Source organism: Condylostylus longicornis, unplaced genomic scaffold (genome assembly GCF_029603195.1).
Source record: "Condylostylus longicornis isolate FDR11 unplaced genomic scaffold, ASM2960319v2 ptg000100l, whole genome shotgun sequence".
Classification (NCBI taxonomy): domain Eukaryota; kingdom Metazoa; phylum Arthropoda; class Insecta; order Diptera; family Dolichopodidae; genus Condylostylus; species Condylostylus longicornis.
The window spans coordinates 707,196-719,349 of NW_026578068.1; the positions used below are offsets into that span (position 1 = coordinate 707,196).

Sequence of the window (12,154 nt, forward strand, 5' to 3'; positions counted from 1 at the left end):
TATTTAAAACAGTGTTACATACATACATTTGTAATGTACGCAAAAATTGCAAAAAAAAGTAAATCATAATAAAATGCAATTTGATGGACATGGGAATTTTATATTCTTTTTAAATTGCTCTATTTTCTTTTTTTCTTTATTGTTTTTTAATAATATTTAATTTTTAGCAATTTATAATAAATTGCAAAGAATAAATACAATATGGTTAAATTAAATAACAATAAATTAAATAAAATAATAAGATAACTATAATATCGGCTTGAGCCCGTGTAGCGGGAAATGTGATTACTAAATCTAAGTCTTAAATGTAAAAATTTGTGAAGTGTGAAAAAATTTGAAAATCAAATTCCACTGTTCCTCTTCGTATTCTAAGTAGAAACAATCTTGTATGTAAATATAGGGTGGCAGAACATAGTACAGGCAGACATGGTCTGACATTTGTTGCTAGCCCAAAGCAGGTAAAATAATTATGCATGTATAATTTATTATATAAATGCAGTTACGCTATTAGTTGGGTGCTGTCAAAATTACAATAATAATGTTGTTATGCATTTATGTGTAGCTGTATTTCATCGCTAACCAGAAATTTCACTATTATGTGAGTTACGATTTTGTAATTATCTGTTTAAAATAAAGGACTAAACGTAATTGGATGTGGATTTCAAACTTTCAATTGTTGCTTAATTACTCACTTCCAATACTATTGGTTTCAAAAAGAAATACCCCAACCTTGAAAAATATTTTTGACCCTTATATGTAAGCATTTTGAATATAGTTAAAACTAATGTCAAATTATTATCAACAGGAATAAAATTTTATATATCCAAAATTCTAAAAACCAAATTGTTGCAATATTCTACTACAAAGAAATCTACTACGGCATAATTTAATTCTTTAAAATATTGCTTCCTTTTTTAACTCATATGCTTTTATATTTAAGATAGAAGGTGGTAAAAGTATATGATAAGATATTTTTTTTTGTTTTTTTTTTTTTTGGGGAAATACTATTTAATATAAGCGCGCGCTTATTTCATTCAAAGAAAAATCTGTTCAACTTGTCAAGCGTCAGTCCTATCCTGTGCATTATATGTACTATTCACTAGACACACATATACGTATTTCTGTGCTTTATTATATAATATAAGTAATATGCTCTAATAAATACATAATTTTTAAAAAAAATATAAGGGTAATATAAGGTAATATAATATACGTTAAGAAATATGAACCAGAGAGTGGATAATATTTGACAACTGTCAACAATAACGTATTTAATCTTTTTCAACTCATTGCAAGCTTAAATTAAGGATTAGCCAAGAATCTACAATCCCATTTAAAACATTTGTTTTTGAAAGTTTATTTTATTTGACAGATCTATAAATCCATTAATATTATTTGTAAAATTAAGTTACTGATTTAAGATTAGCAATTAATTATCAAGTAATGTCATTTAGAAACAGATATATGTATTTTAACGTAGAATGTTCAAACAGATAAGAATATTGATTCAAATTTTTCAAACATAGTAAATTTACATAATTACAATATATTTGACAAGTTTAGTATTATATTGAAACTACAATACATACATACACCCACATTTTTTTTGCTTTTATTTTATTATCATCCGCTCATAACAATTTTTCTTGATTTTTTTTCCCCTTCCCTATTTGATACATTTATGCATTTTCAACTTCAATCATTTATTTGACATTTATTTTATTGTATGTATTTGTTTGTTATTCTTTTTTATATGACTTATTGACAATTCATCTACTACAAACAATACTTTTAATTCTATTACAAATTTTTCGTCAAATTTTGCATTGAAAACTTCTTTGCGGTTATCATCGTTGTGTGAAAACCAGACAGCAGAGACAACTGCTCCTCTCATACATATATACACATATAAAAGAAAAAAAAAAAAGTAAAAAAAAATTTTTTTTGCACCAAATTAACTTTTTTCCCATTAAAAAAAATCATATTTAAAATTAATTAAATTTTATGAAAATTATGTTTTTGAAAACGTGAAAATTTTAACTATAAAACGGTGTAATTTTTATAAAAATCCGGTTAAATCTAATACGAAAAATTTTAATGAAAAAGTGACGCGCTCGAATTTTTTTTTTATTTTTTAGTTTTTTTTTTTTTGGAATTGGAAAAAATTTTTTAGTCGTCACTTATTTCACCTCTTCTACACAGCATTTATAACTAGGTAAAAAGAAAAAGCAGAAAAAAAAAATTAAGTAAGAAATTCGGAAAAAAATTTTAGAAATCAAAAAATTAAAAATATTTTTTTAACGTGAAATTTTTGATTACGCCGATAAAAAAAAAATTTCAAAAGGTCTCCCAACTAAGCAAGGAGAAAAAAAAAAAGCGGTGGAAGTAAAAACAATTTATTTTATTGTTTTCGTAATGTGAAAATTCCATTTTAAATTTATTTTTTTTTTTATTTTTTAATTCATACGTAAAAGTTAGTACACAAGAGAAAAAAAAAAGAAGCAGAAAGAAAAAATTTAAGAAAACTTCGTTTTTTAACAAGATTTTTTTTATCAATTCTATATTAATTTTCATATGTACATACGTTACATATGTACATCCAAAGAAAAACATCCATACATACAAATTATTCATATGTTGGCAATATATGTATATACGAGTATATCCACATAAAATTTATATGGGGATCCTATGAATTTGTATAGAATTTTGTGCCCACCTATATACATACATACATTATTATATGCAAGTGTGCTCATATGTATTTATTTAAAATATCATCAGCTGGTGGTGAACTAAACTTGCCAGACAATAAAATTCTATATAGGCACTATTGAAAATAAAAAAAAAATTAAATAGGTACCAATTTAAGAATTTAAAAAAAAAAAAGAAAAATTAAAATAAAAATGAAACAGAAATAAATAGGAAAAACATTTTTATTTACTTTTCTTTAAAAAATTTCATAAAAGAAAAAAAAATTATAATTAATATATTTAATAAATACAAGAAAGCAATTAATAAAACAAAAAAAAAATTAAAAGGAAAAATTAAAAAAAAAAATTTCCTTACAAAATTTTGTCAAGAGAAAAGAAAATTCAACTCGCATCCTTTACCAACTGCAAAACTAACAACATTTTGGAAATAGAAAAAAGGTAAGAAAAAAATTTTTTCTTTTGATTTTGATTAATTTTTCTTAAGTCTCAAATTGATTTTCCAAATAATTTAAAATTACCGGCTCCTAGTGTTAAACGTGGGAATTATAAAATTTGGATTTGGTTTTTTTCTCTTTTTTTTTTTATTTTATACTTTTTGATAAATTATATTATAAAAATCTTATGAGCAAACTCCTCGTCGTAAAATTCAAGTATAATATTATATCCGTTCATACATACATACATATATAAATATATATATGTATCTATTTTATATTTCGTATAAATATGTATGCATGTTGGTATTTTATATATGTATATATGGATATATATCATCGTTCTGTTTCTGTATTATTATAACAGAAATCTGATTTGAACTTATCGAAATGAGGTGAATACAACAACAAAAAAAAAGAAAAGAAAGAAAAAAGAAGAAAAAAAAACAACTGAACTGAGAAAATTTTTCTTTTTTTTTTCTTTTTAATCGTGTACATGACTGGCAGACATCTTTTTCTCATATCTAACATTTTTTTTTTTAAATCAATTCTGTTGGAAATGTAGAAAAATAAATTTTTTATAATAATGTCATCTGTTTATAATAGGAAATAATATTTAGGTAGGGTAGATAGGTATCATTCTCTATACTTAAAAAAATTAATTAACTTTTAATTACATACAGTAGTTATATAGAAAAATGGAAAGAAAAATTAAAAATTTTTTTAATCTAGAACGAAATTTCTTTTCTAAACACATACATACATACATGCATAAAAATAAGGAGATGGCCAATAATTAAGTTTCCTTTTTTCTCATCTTGGGGGGTACAAAAAAATATCGACAGGTACCTACATACGTACCTACATATACATACATCAATAGGTACTTGAAAACGTACACATTTAATCACTTGCATGTACAGAAAAAAGCGACCGGCATTTATAAAAAAAAAAAAAATCATAAAAGAATTTTCAATTTGAGATTTTAATTTTTTGTTTGTCGCTATAAAATATTTTTTTAATGCAATTTATTATAAGGCTAATTGCCGCACTTTTTAACTAGTTTTGAAATTTAAAATTATATCATTAGAAAATTCAATAGAGTTGCATAATGTTCCCATTACTTTAAAATCGCCTATCAAAGAATATCCAATGCATTTTTCAAATTTAATCTCATTCGTAGCCCATTTTTGTTTTTATTTTAAAATTATTATTTTATAAATGAAATTTTCAAAAATATTGAGATTAATTTTCTTGTTGAAGGTAGTAAGTATATAATTAATGTATATACATATATACTTAGTTAAGTAATAGAATTTTCTTTTCTCACAACATTTTGTAAATATGGAATTTGTAAAAATGTGTCATAAATTTAATTAGAAATTTTAATCTTATTGATTGAGTTTTTATTTTTTAATTGAGTCTTATACATAAATATTGTGTAATTTTGTACATGTGTATATATGTACATGTATGTATATGTATATTATGTATGTATATTTTATAAATTGTTAGAATTATTAAATGAAATTATTGAAATTAAGGTTATAATGTGATTTTGGGAAAAAAAATTTCGGCGACGTCATTCAAATATTTTATCATACTTATGATAAAATATAGCGTTTTTTTCATATTTTTTAATGGGGTTGCCATATAATAATTTGCATTTCGTTTTTACAAAAAAAATATAAAAGTTTTTTACTCAAAAAATTTAAGTTTTGCAAATATGTACATATATACACATACATATATGTTAGTATATATATTTTGAATGTAGATTTAAATAAAAAAATAACATAATTTTTGCATTTTTCTTCGCTCTTATCTTTTTGCAAAAAAACAAAAAAAAAATACAGTAAGTAATCAAAATGAGAAAGAAAATCTTACAAAAAATTAACCTAGTAAGAAAAATAAAACTAAAAAATTATGTTATACGTAGGCAAAAAAATTATAAAATTATTATTGGCAACCGATTGTCGTGAGCAAATTAAGTAGACGGACGAATTGTATATTTTATTTTGGTCTTTTTTTTCTTTTGTGTTATACATTTTTTGATGATGTTTGTCAATACAGTGATACTCGGTTATAAAAAAAATTATTAAAGAATACCTATGAGAGAAAATTTGATTGTGGAATTGAAATTGCTAAACCTACACATGTAAATACTAATTATTTAATACATTTCTGGTTTTAATACATGGTTTGTAAAATTTAAAAGAAAATTTGCTCGAATATTCTTAATTTTTTTTTTAATTAATATTAGCCTTCATCATATTCCAAACGTGAATATATTTCCATTAAAAGTAAAAATTGAAGGGGATTTTACGTACATTTATTTATAGATTAGTTACGCTATTATACAACCGACCTACGTTTAATTTAGAAACTACCCCCGACCATATTTTTACTATCCCTTTTTTTTTTAGGTTTACTTATGTCGATCATATTATTTATCTACCTAACAGCAAAATTGTTATAATTTTTATTATTTTTGAAATTTTACGAATTCGTTTATTATAACAGGGTATTACTGTAAAATTAATAAATGATGAAGTGCTTAAATTGTCTTTCCGGTATTATATGTATTTGTTTGTTTTAAAGAATGTGTTACATTCTGATTATTGAAAATTTATGGAATTTATAAATTTCAAATACTTAATTATGTACTTAAAATGTGTCAATTATTGCTTATTTACATAATATTACTAATTTTAATGAAATTATTTTAATGAGATATTTATTGCATACGGATGAAAATTTAAAAAAATTAGTGGTTGGGTAATATATTGTATTAATAAATGGTGCTTGTAAAATCAAGAAGAAGAACAAACATTTATTTGAGGTTATTGAAGATTACTTTAACGGGTGTTTTGTTTGCTTATATTCATAGCTTATTTAATATAATTTATAACATTTTAAGTACGTATGTAAGTATATAGCTCAATTTGTGATTTTTGAAATGAAATTGAAAAAAAAAACGAGAACTTAAAGAATAGTACAATAATTTGATATAGTAGTTTTGATAAATTCAATTTGTAAAAATTTGTGGGCGCAATTGTATAGAAAAGGTATACATATATATATATTAGGTATATATGTATATATATGTTATATGTGTGTATATGTATCTGCTGTATGCAATTGTAAGCATAACATTACTGTTTAAATAAGAATTGAATTTTTTTATTTAGATTGCGATAAAAGTGAAATAAATTTTTTTTAATTATTTAAACCAGAATTTTAGGAGTGCATTTAAAATTTATATTCATGTACAAGTATATGTAAAATCAATGATCATTGCATTTTTTTTGGATCCACACTTGAAAAATCTAATTAATTTGTAAATATTTTTATTTAATTATTACTTGAATTATATTTTAACATAATCATTATATAATTAAATGCATTAATCATTTGAAATTCTTTATGAACTGAAAGATTACTTAATTAAATGAGCTTTACTAATTTATTATAAATAGATGAGACTCAATTCATTCAAGCATGCCTACCAAAAATTTTTTAATGTTTAAGAAACAAAATAAGAATATTAAGGTATTCTTATATAAACTCTAATTTTAATTCCAATAAATCAATATATGTACATATGTACGTATGTATATTTATGTAATTATTTTAAATTTATGAAATAAAGTAATTAAATCAAAGGAAATTCTTATAATTTCCAATTTATCCATAAATGTAGGTTTACTAAAAATTTTATTTGATTCAAGTTTAGAATTACATGTTATACGATAAGTAATTGTTATTGTAATCGTTGTGCTCAAAATAGACAAAATAATTCAAAACCTGTTTATGGAAACATGAGAAAATTGAAGAGATGAAAAGAATATTGATCTGACTTTTGAAATAATTTCCAGTTTTTTATTGCTTATTAATAATAATTTTTTTAAATAATTCTATATTAAAATCACATAATACAGTTTGCTACAAATTTCAGTTCGAAAGTTAACTTTTTCTCTATGTTTGAATACCTATTTATTTTAAGACTGAATTCTAAGTTTATTTTCAAAATGCTAAAGTTAAAATTTAACAAATTAAAAAATTTTCAATTACAAATTGAAATTGTAGCCAATTTCAATTGTTTAAACAAAAAACAATCTGATTGTGCTAATTTAAATTCTAACCAAAATTTATTGCGTTAGGCTCGTAAAAAGAATTTCGATTAAGTATATTTTGGCAGAAATACAAGCGATAAACGAGCAAAAAAACATTATTTTTATACTGCACGTTTTTAATGCTTTTTATAGTTTAAAGCAATCGATTTATCTTAACTATAAGGGTATTTGATTAAAATTTACTGAAATGTTTTTACTTATTGAATATATATATATATGTACATATACATATATGTTTTAAGTAAATATACTAACTTTGTATATTTTATACTGTTTTTATTTTTTTATTCGGCCACGTCGTAAGGCGTTTTCATTTTCTCATTATTTCTGTTCTGAATGTCAATTACCTCAGTTTGCTTTTGTTTGTGGTATTGCCAGTATCTACTTTTTTTTTTTTTTTTTTGAGAAAAGTTATTTTGTTTGTTCGTATGCTTTTATTAACAATTTTTCTTTACTCTTACTGTTTTCTTATTTTTTTGTTTAAATTTTATCGAAAATTTTGCACAAAAAACTGACAAAATATAAAAAAAAATTTTAAACAAGTTCATAATTTTTTGTTTTTTTTGATAAGGATTTTTACATTTAAGGAGAAAAGTTCAATGTGTAATAATTTTGGGCTGTTTTAATTTTTTTTTTCTATACTCATTTTGAGATTAAATCAAATTAATATCTACTAAGGGTACATGTTATTTTAAAAACATTTTAATTTAGTTAAAAAATGTTGATGGAAAAGGTTAAGAATTTTAAGTTAATTTTGAAATTATAGTGAATTGCATGCCATATAAATTTAATTGTATTAATTTTTTATTTATGTATTTCATCTGTACTTAATTCCAACAATACTATTAGCAATCAATTGCTCGCTGTGAACTGAAATTTATTAGTTGAAAAAACAATTTTATGTATATGTACCTATTATAATATAAATATGTACATATATACGAGTATGTGTCTATGATAATTACGTGAAATCTATTATAAAATATAATGTATATATGTACCTACATAAATTGTAAAATTATCGTAAATTTTTCATTTTTAGCATTTTTTCATAAAGAGTAGAAAAAAGTGCTTATTGATTTCACACTGTCCGGTCATCTGTGTGTCCGTTTACAATATTTCTATACCGTTTGAGGTAAAAAGTTGAAATTTTGTATACAAAAAGATTTTAAGTAAAAAATTATTTTTATGCAAACATTTTTTTTCCCTGTCTCCCTCTAAGAGTTATAGCCTCTTTCAATTTTTTTTCCCTTGTTCATCCTAAATGTATGCAATAAACTGATTTATTTTGGTATATATGTATTAAGTAAAAATAATTTAAATAATATAGTAGAAGTAGACTGTTACGAGTATTAAATAATTTTAAAAAATAAATAAGAATTATAAAAAAGAGCTGTCGATATTTTAAGGTTAAATTATTTTTAATAAGTATGTTAAGTTTTTAATCAAAAAACTTTCGGTTAAAGTAATTTTTAAAATTTTAATACAAAATGATGTGAAATTCTTTAAAAATTAAAAATTTTAAGCTCGAAATACAAGAAATTTAATTGTAAGAGGATGCTTAATTTGACTATATGATCCTTTTCACTTCTCTTTTCATCCTTTTTTTTAAGTGTAGTTGGCGTTTTTTAATTTGAATATAATAAAAATATAGTGTAAAATTAATAAATCTAATACATTAGTTAAAATTATTTATTAATTTAGGAACTGTGGAAATGTATTTAATTTTGCTACCTCATTACAGGGATTAAACATTGAAGAAATTATATTTTATTTTATTTTATTTGGGACCATTCTTCAAAAATTGTTTTCAATGTTAAAATAAAATTACTTGGTAAAAATCGATTCATAATGCAATTAATTATTGAAAATCTAATTATTCTTTAACAAATTCTTATATAATTATTTCAAAATAAATTTTTTATAATTATTTTTATATATTCACATATAAAAACAAAAATATACAAAATTTACTATTGTTTCATTAATTTTATGACATCTTAGGGGTATCCTTAAGGTCTCCTAAAAGAAAATGTGTTTTTTTTTTGTTGTTTTAACAAAATATTTCGTTTGTTGAGTACTCTTTTGTTCTAGACTATAAGTAAAGTGAAGTGCTTTAGCGACCCATTTATTCGACAATTTCTATACAATTTGCTTTTTTTTTTAATTTGTTCAAATTTTATGAACCCCTTTTCTTTTCCTTTCTTTCTGCTATTTTTTTTTTTTTTTTGTTTTTGCAAAGTTGCAAGGGAAAAAGAGTTATCTGTAAAGAGTAGAGCACCAGACTGAATGAGAGTATTTAAATATTTTTTTTTTTCTTTCCAAATTCCATACGTATTTTTTGTTTCTTGTTGTTTTTAATGGCTGGATTCTGTACTTTATTCTTTTTATCCCTGTTAGTGTTTTTTTTTTACTAGCAAAAAAAAAATTTTTTTTTTTTTCTTTGACTTCAAAATAACAAAAATAAAATTGTTTTTTTCGCTGGTTCTATAAATTTTTTTTTGCAGAAAAAAGGCAACATTGCACTGATGATTATGTCTACAACAAAAATTTTGTTTAAAAGAATTATTTCTATGCTGGTGTGTACGCTGCTTTAGAATATGCTTCAAACTAAATAAATTTGAAAAAAAAAAAAATATTTTTTTTAGTAACTTTTTTTGTTGTTTTTCTTATTTTTTGCTCTCTTCTTCTTACCATCTACTCTATATATATTATTCCGGATTTTAGAGAATCGTCGTCTCTACACATTGCACAAAATATATTTTTTACTTCCAAATTTGGCGTTTCTATATGAAGAGAAGTAGTGATATTGGTTACAGAATAAAATTGTGATTACATGTATTAAAACTAAAGCTTTTTGCCGCTATTACTTTCATAATGATTTTTTCAGTTCCGATGATGATAATGATTGTGATTTGTGAATTGATAATAAAGGAAATGGGAGATAAAACGATAAAGAGAGAAAGGAATAGCGATATTATAGATTAGACGAGTAAATTCGGTTAAAATGCCCTTTAATTTAATGGAAATTTATTTTTTTTTTTAATTTTTTGGTTCTTTCCAATGATGCATGAACGTATGAACAAAATAATATTATATAATATTATAGTTATAAGTAGTCAAAATTTGTAATATTTAATATAGAACGTAAACCGATACAGGAAATTTAAGTAATTTTTTTTTTTTGTGTAATTTGATCAATTGCACGCTATTTTGAACCATTAAATCAAGCTATATTCTTCAATATATTATATATAGTTTATTATGTTTAATAGGGTACCTATTTATTTTAGATTTTAACAAAGTTTCTTTCGTGATGAATATTTAAAATAGTTTGGGGTAATATATAAGCGGATTTATTGATTTTGCGTTACAATTATCCCTACTCTGGTACGAAGAGCGTTTATTAATATATAAATAAACTTTTAAAATTAAATAGCTAGATATTGAAAATATAAATTTAATAAATTTGAAAATTTGGCGAAAAACGCGAATTTTTCAAAGTTATAAAGAAATTTATTGTATAATAGATTTTTTTAAAATAATGTCAATGTTGTAGAATGGTGCCATCACGTAAAGAAATTGGCTATTAAATCTATTCGGCATACATAATAATATCAAATGTCAGCGAATTTGCCTATTCAATAAATTTTCATGTTAGCGAATTCGCTAAACATAATAATAAGCCTATAAGTTTAAAAGTTTAATTAGCCTATAATAAGAATTATTTTGAGAATCAAATTAAAAAATTTAATAATGTTTAAGTAAGAAAAAAATTTTAGTGTTTATGTAGGTTTGATGTTAAAAATCTGCAAAAGGAACTCGTATTATAGGTGTAGGTGTAGCTTGCCATTTAACGATAAAGATATTTAAATCTGAACATTGCTTCAAAATTATTAGTTTAATCTGTCGCGAACTGTAACGATTTTACGCTTTTAGATTACCCGATCCTAATTCATAATATTCTAACTGAAATAAGCAAAATTAAAAGCGTTTATCTGTAAATAAACTAATAAAATGCAATCATATAATTTATTCCATTTTTTCATGTTATTTGAAAAATCAAAAATTTTTAGAAGAAAAATTGTTCAATATAAGTATTTTTTTTTTTTTTTTACCATTAGATGTAAAATAATTTTAATTTTTTCTATTCTTTTTTTCTTTTTTTTGCAAAATTTCAACAATTCACTACTACGCACCCAATAAAATTTATTAAATACAGTTTATATGTTTATACACTTGACTATTAGCATCCTGGATTCTTTTTATTCGGCAGAAGTAATATTTCATCCACCTTTTTTATTATGATTTTTTTTTAATAAAAAATAAAATAATTCAAAGGCTTACACTTTTTTTTTGATTTTCACAAATATTTTGGCTTCTAATGGATTTATTATTAGTAGTTACGCTACTTCTATTGGATATATTCCTATTAGTTACGCTTTTATAAATGTAGCAACTCTCGGCATTCGTTTCACATGGATATTAAAATACGGAGTCTATATTTGCTTTCATCTTGCTTTATTGGATTGGAATTCTAAGATTGTGCTTCTTTCTGTTTAAGTAATTTAATTTTTCCTTTCTTCAGTAAAATTCTCAATTTCATTTTTGAAAAAATTATTGTATAGAAAAAATCTTATATTTTTACTTAGATTTCAATTATTTTTTTTTCTCTAAACAAGAATCAATGCTTCAGTGTTTAAAGAATTTTTTTACATGATTCCTTGAAGATACAAAATGTTATATTGTTGCATGAATCTCTTAAATTTTTTTTTATAACTTGAACATTAAATTATATTGTCACTTGTTTTCGTGTACATAAATAATATAAAATGTATTTTTAATATATTTTTTAAGGGTTGCCAGTATA

General features: G+C 22.6%; 1 protein-coding gene across 7 annotated transcripts in view; it reads left to right on the forward strand.

Moving 5' to 3' along the window:
- Window positions 1–12,154, forward strand: part of LOC129614031 (transcription factor E2f1) — a 99,069-nt gene that overhangs the window by 8,735 nt on the left and 78,180 nt on the right. For 5 of the 7 annotated variants that reach the window (XM_055528408.1, XM_055528402.1, XM_055528401.1 and 2 more), the window contains exon 1: window positions 1,796–3,152. The exons of the other annotated variants lie outside the window; for them this stretch is intronic. The gene's annotated coding sequence lies outside the window, so the exon portion shown is untranslated. Of the gene's footprint in view, window positions 1–1,795; window positions 3,153–12,154 lie in introns of those variants that run through there. 7 annotated transcript variants of the gene reach the window in all.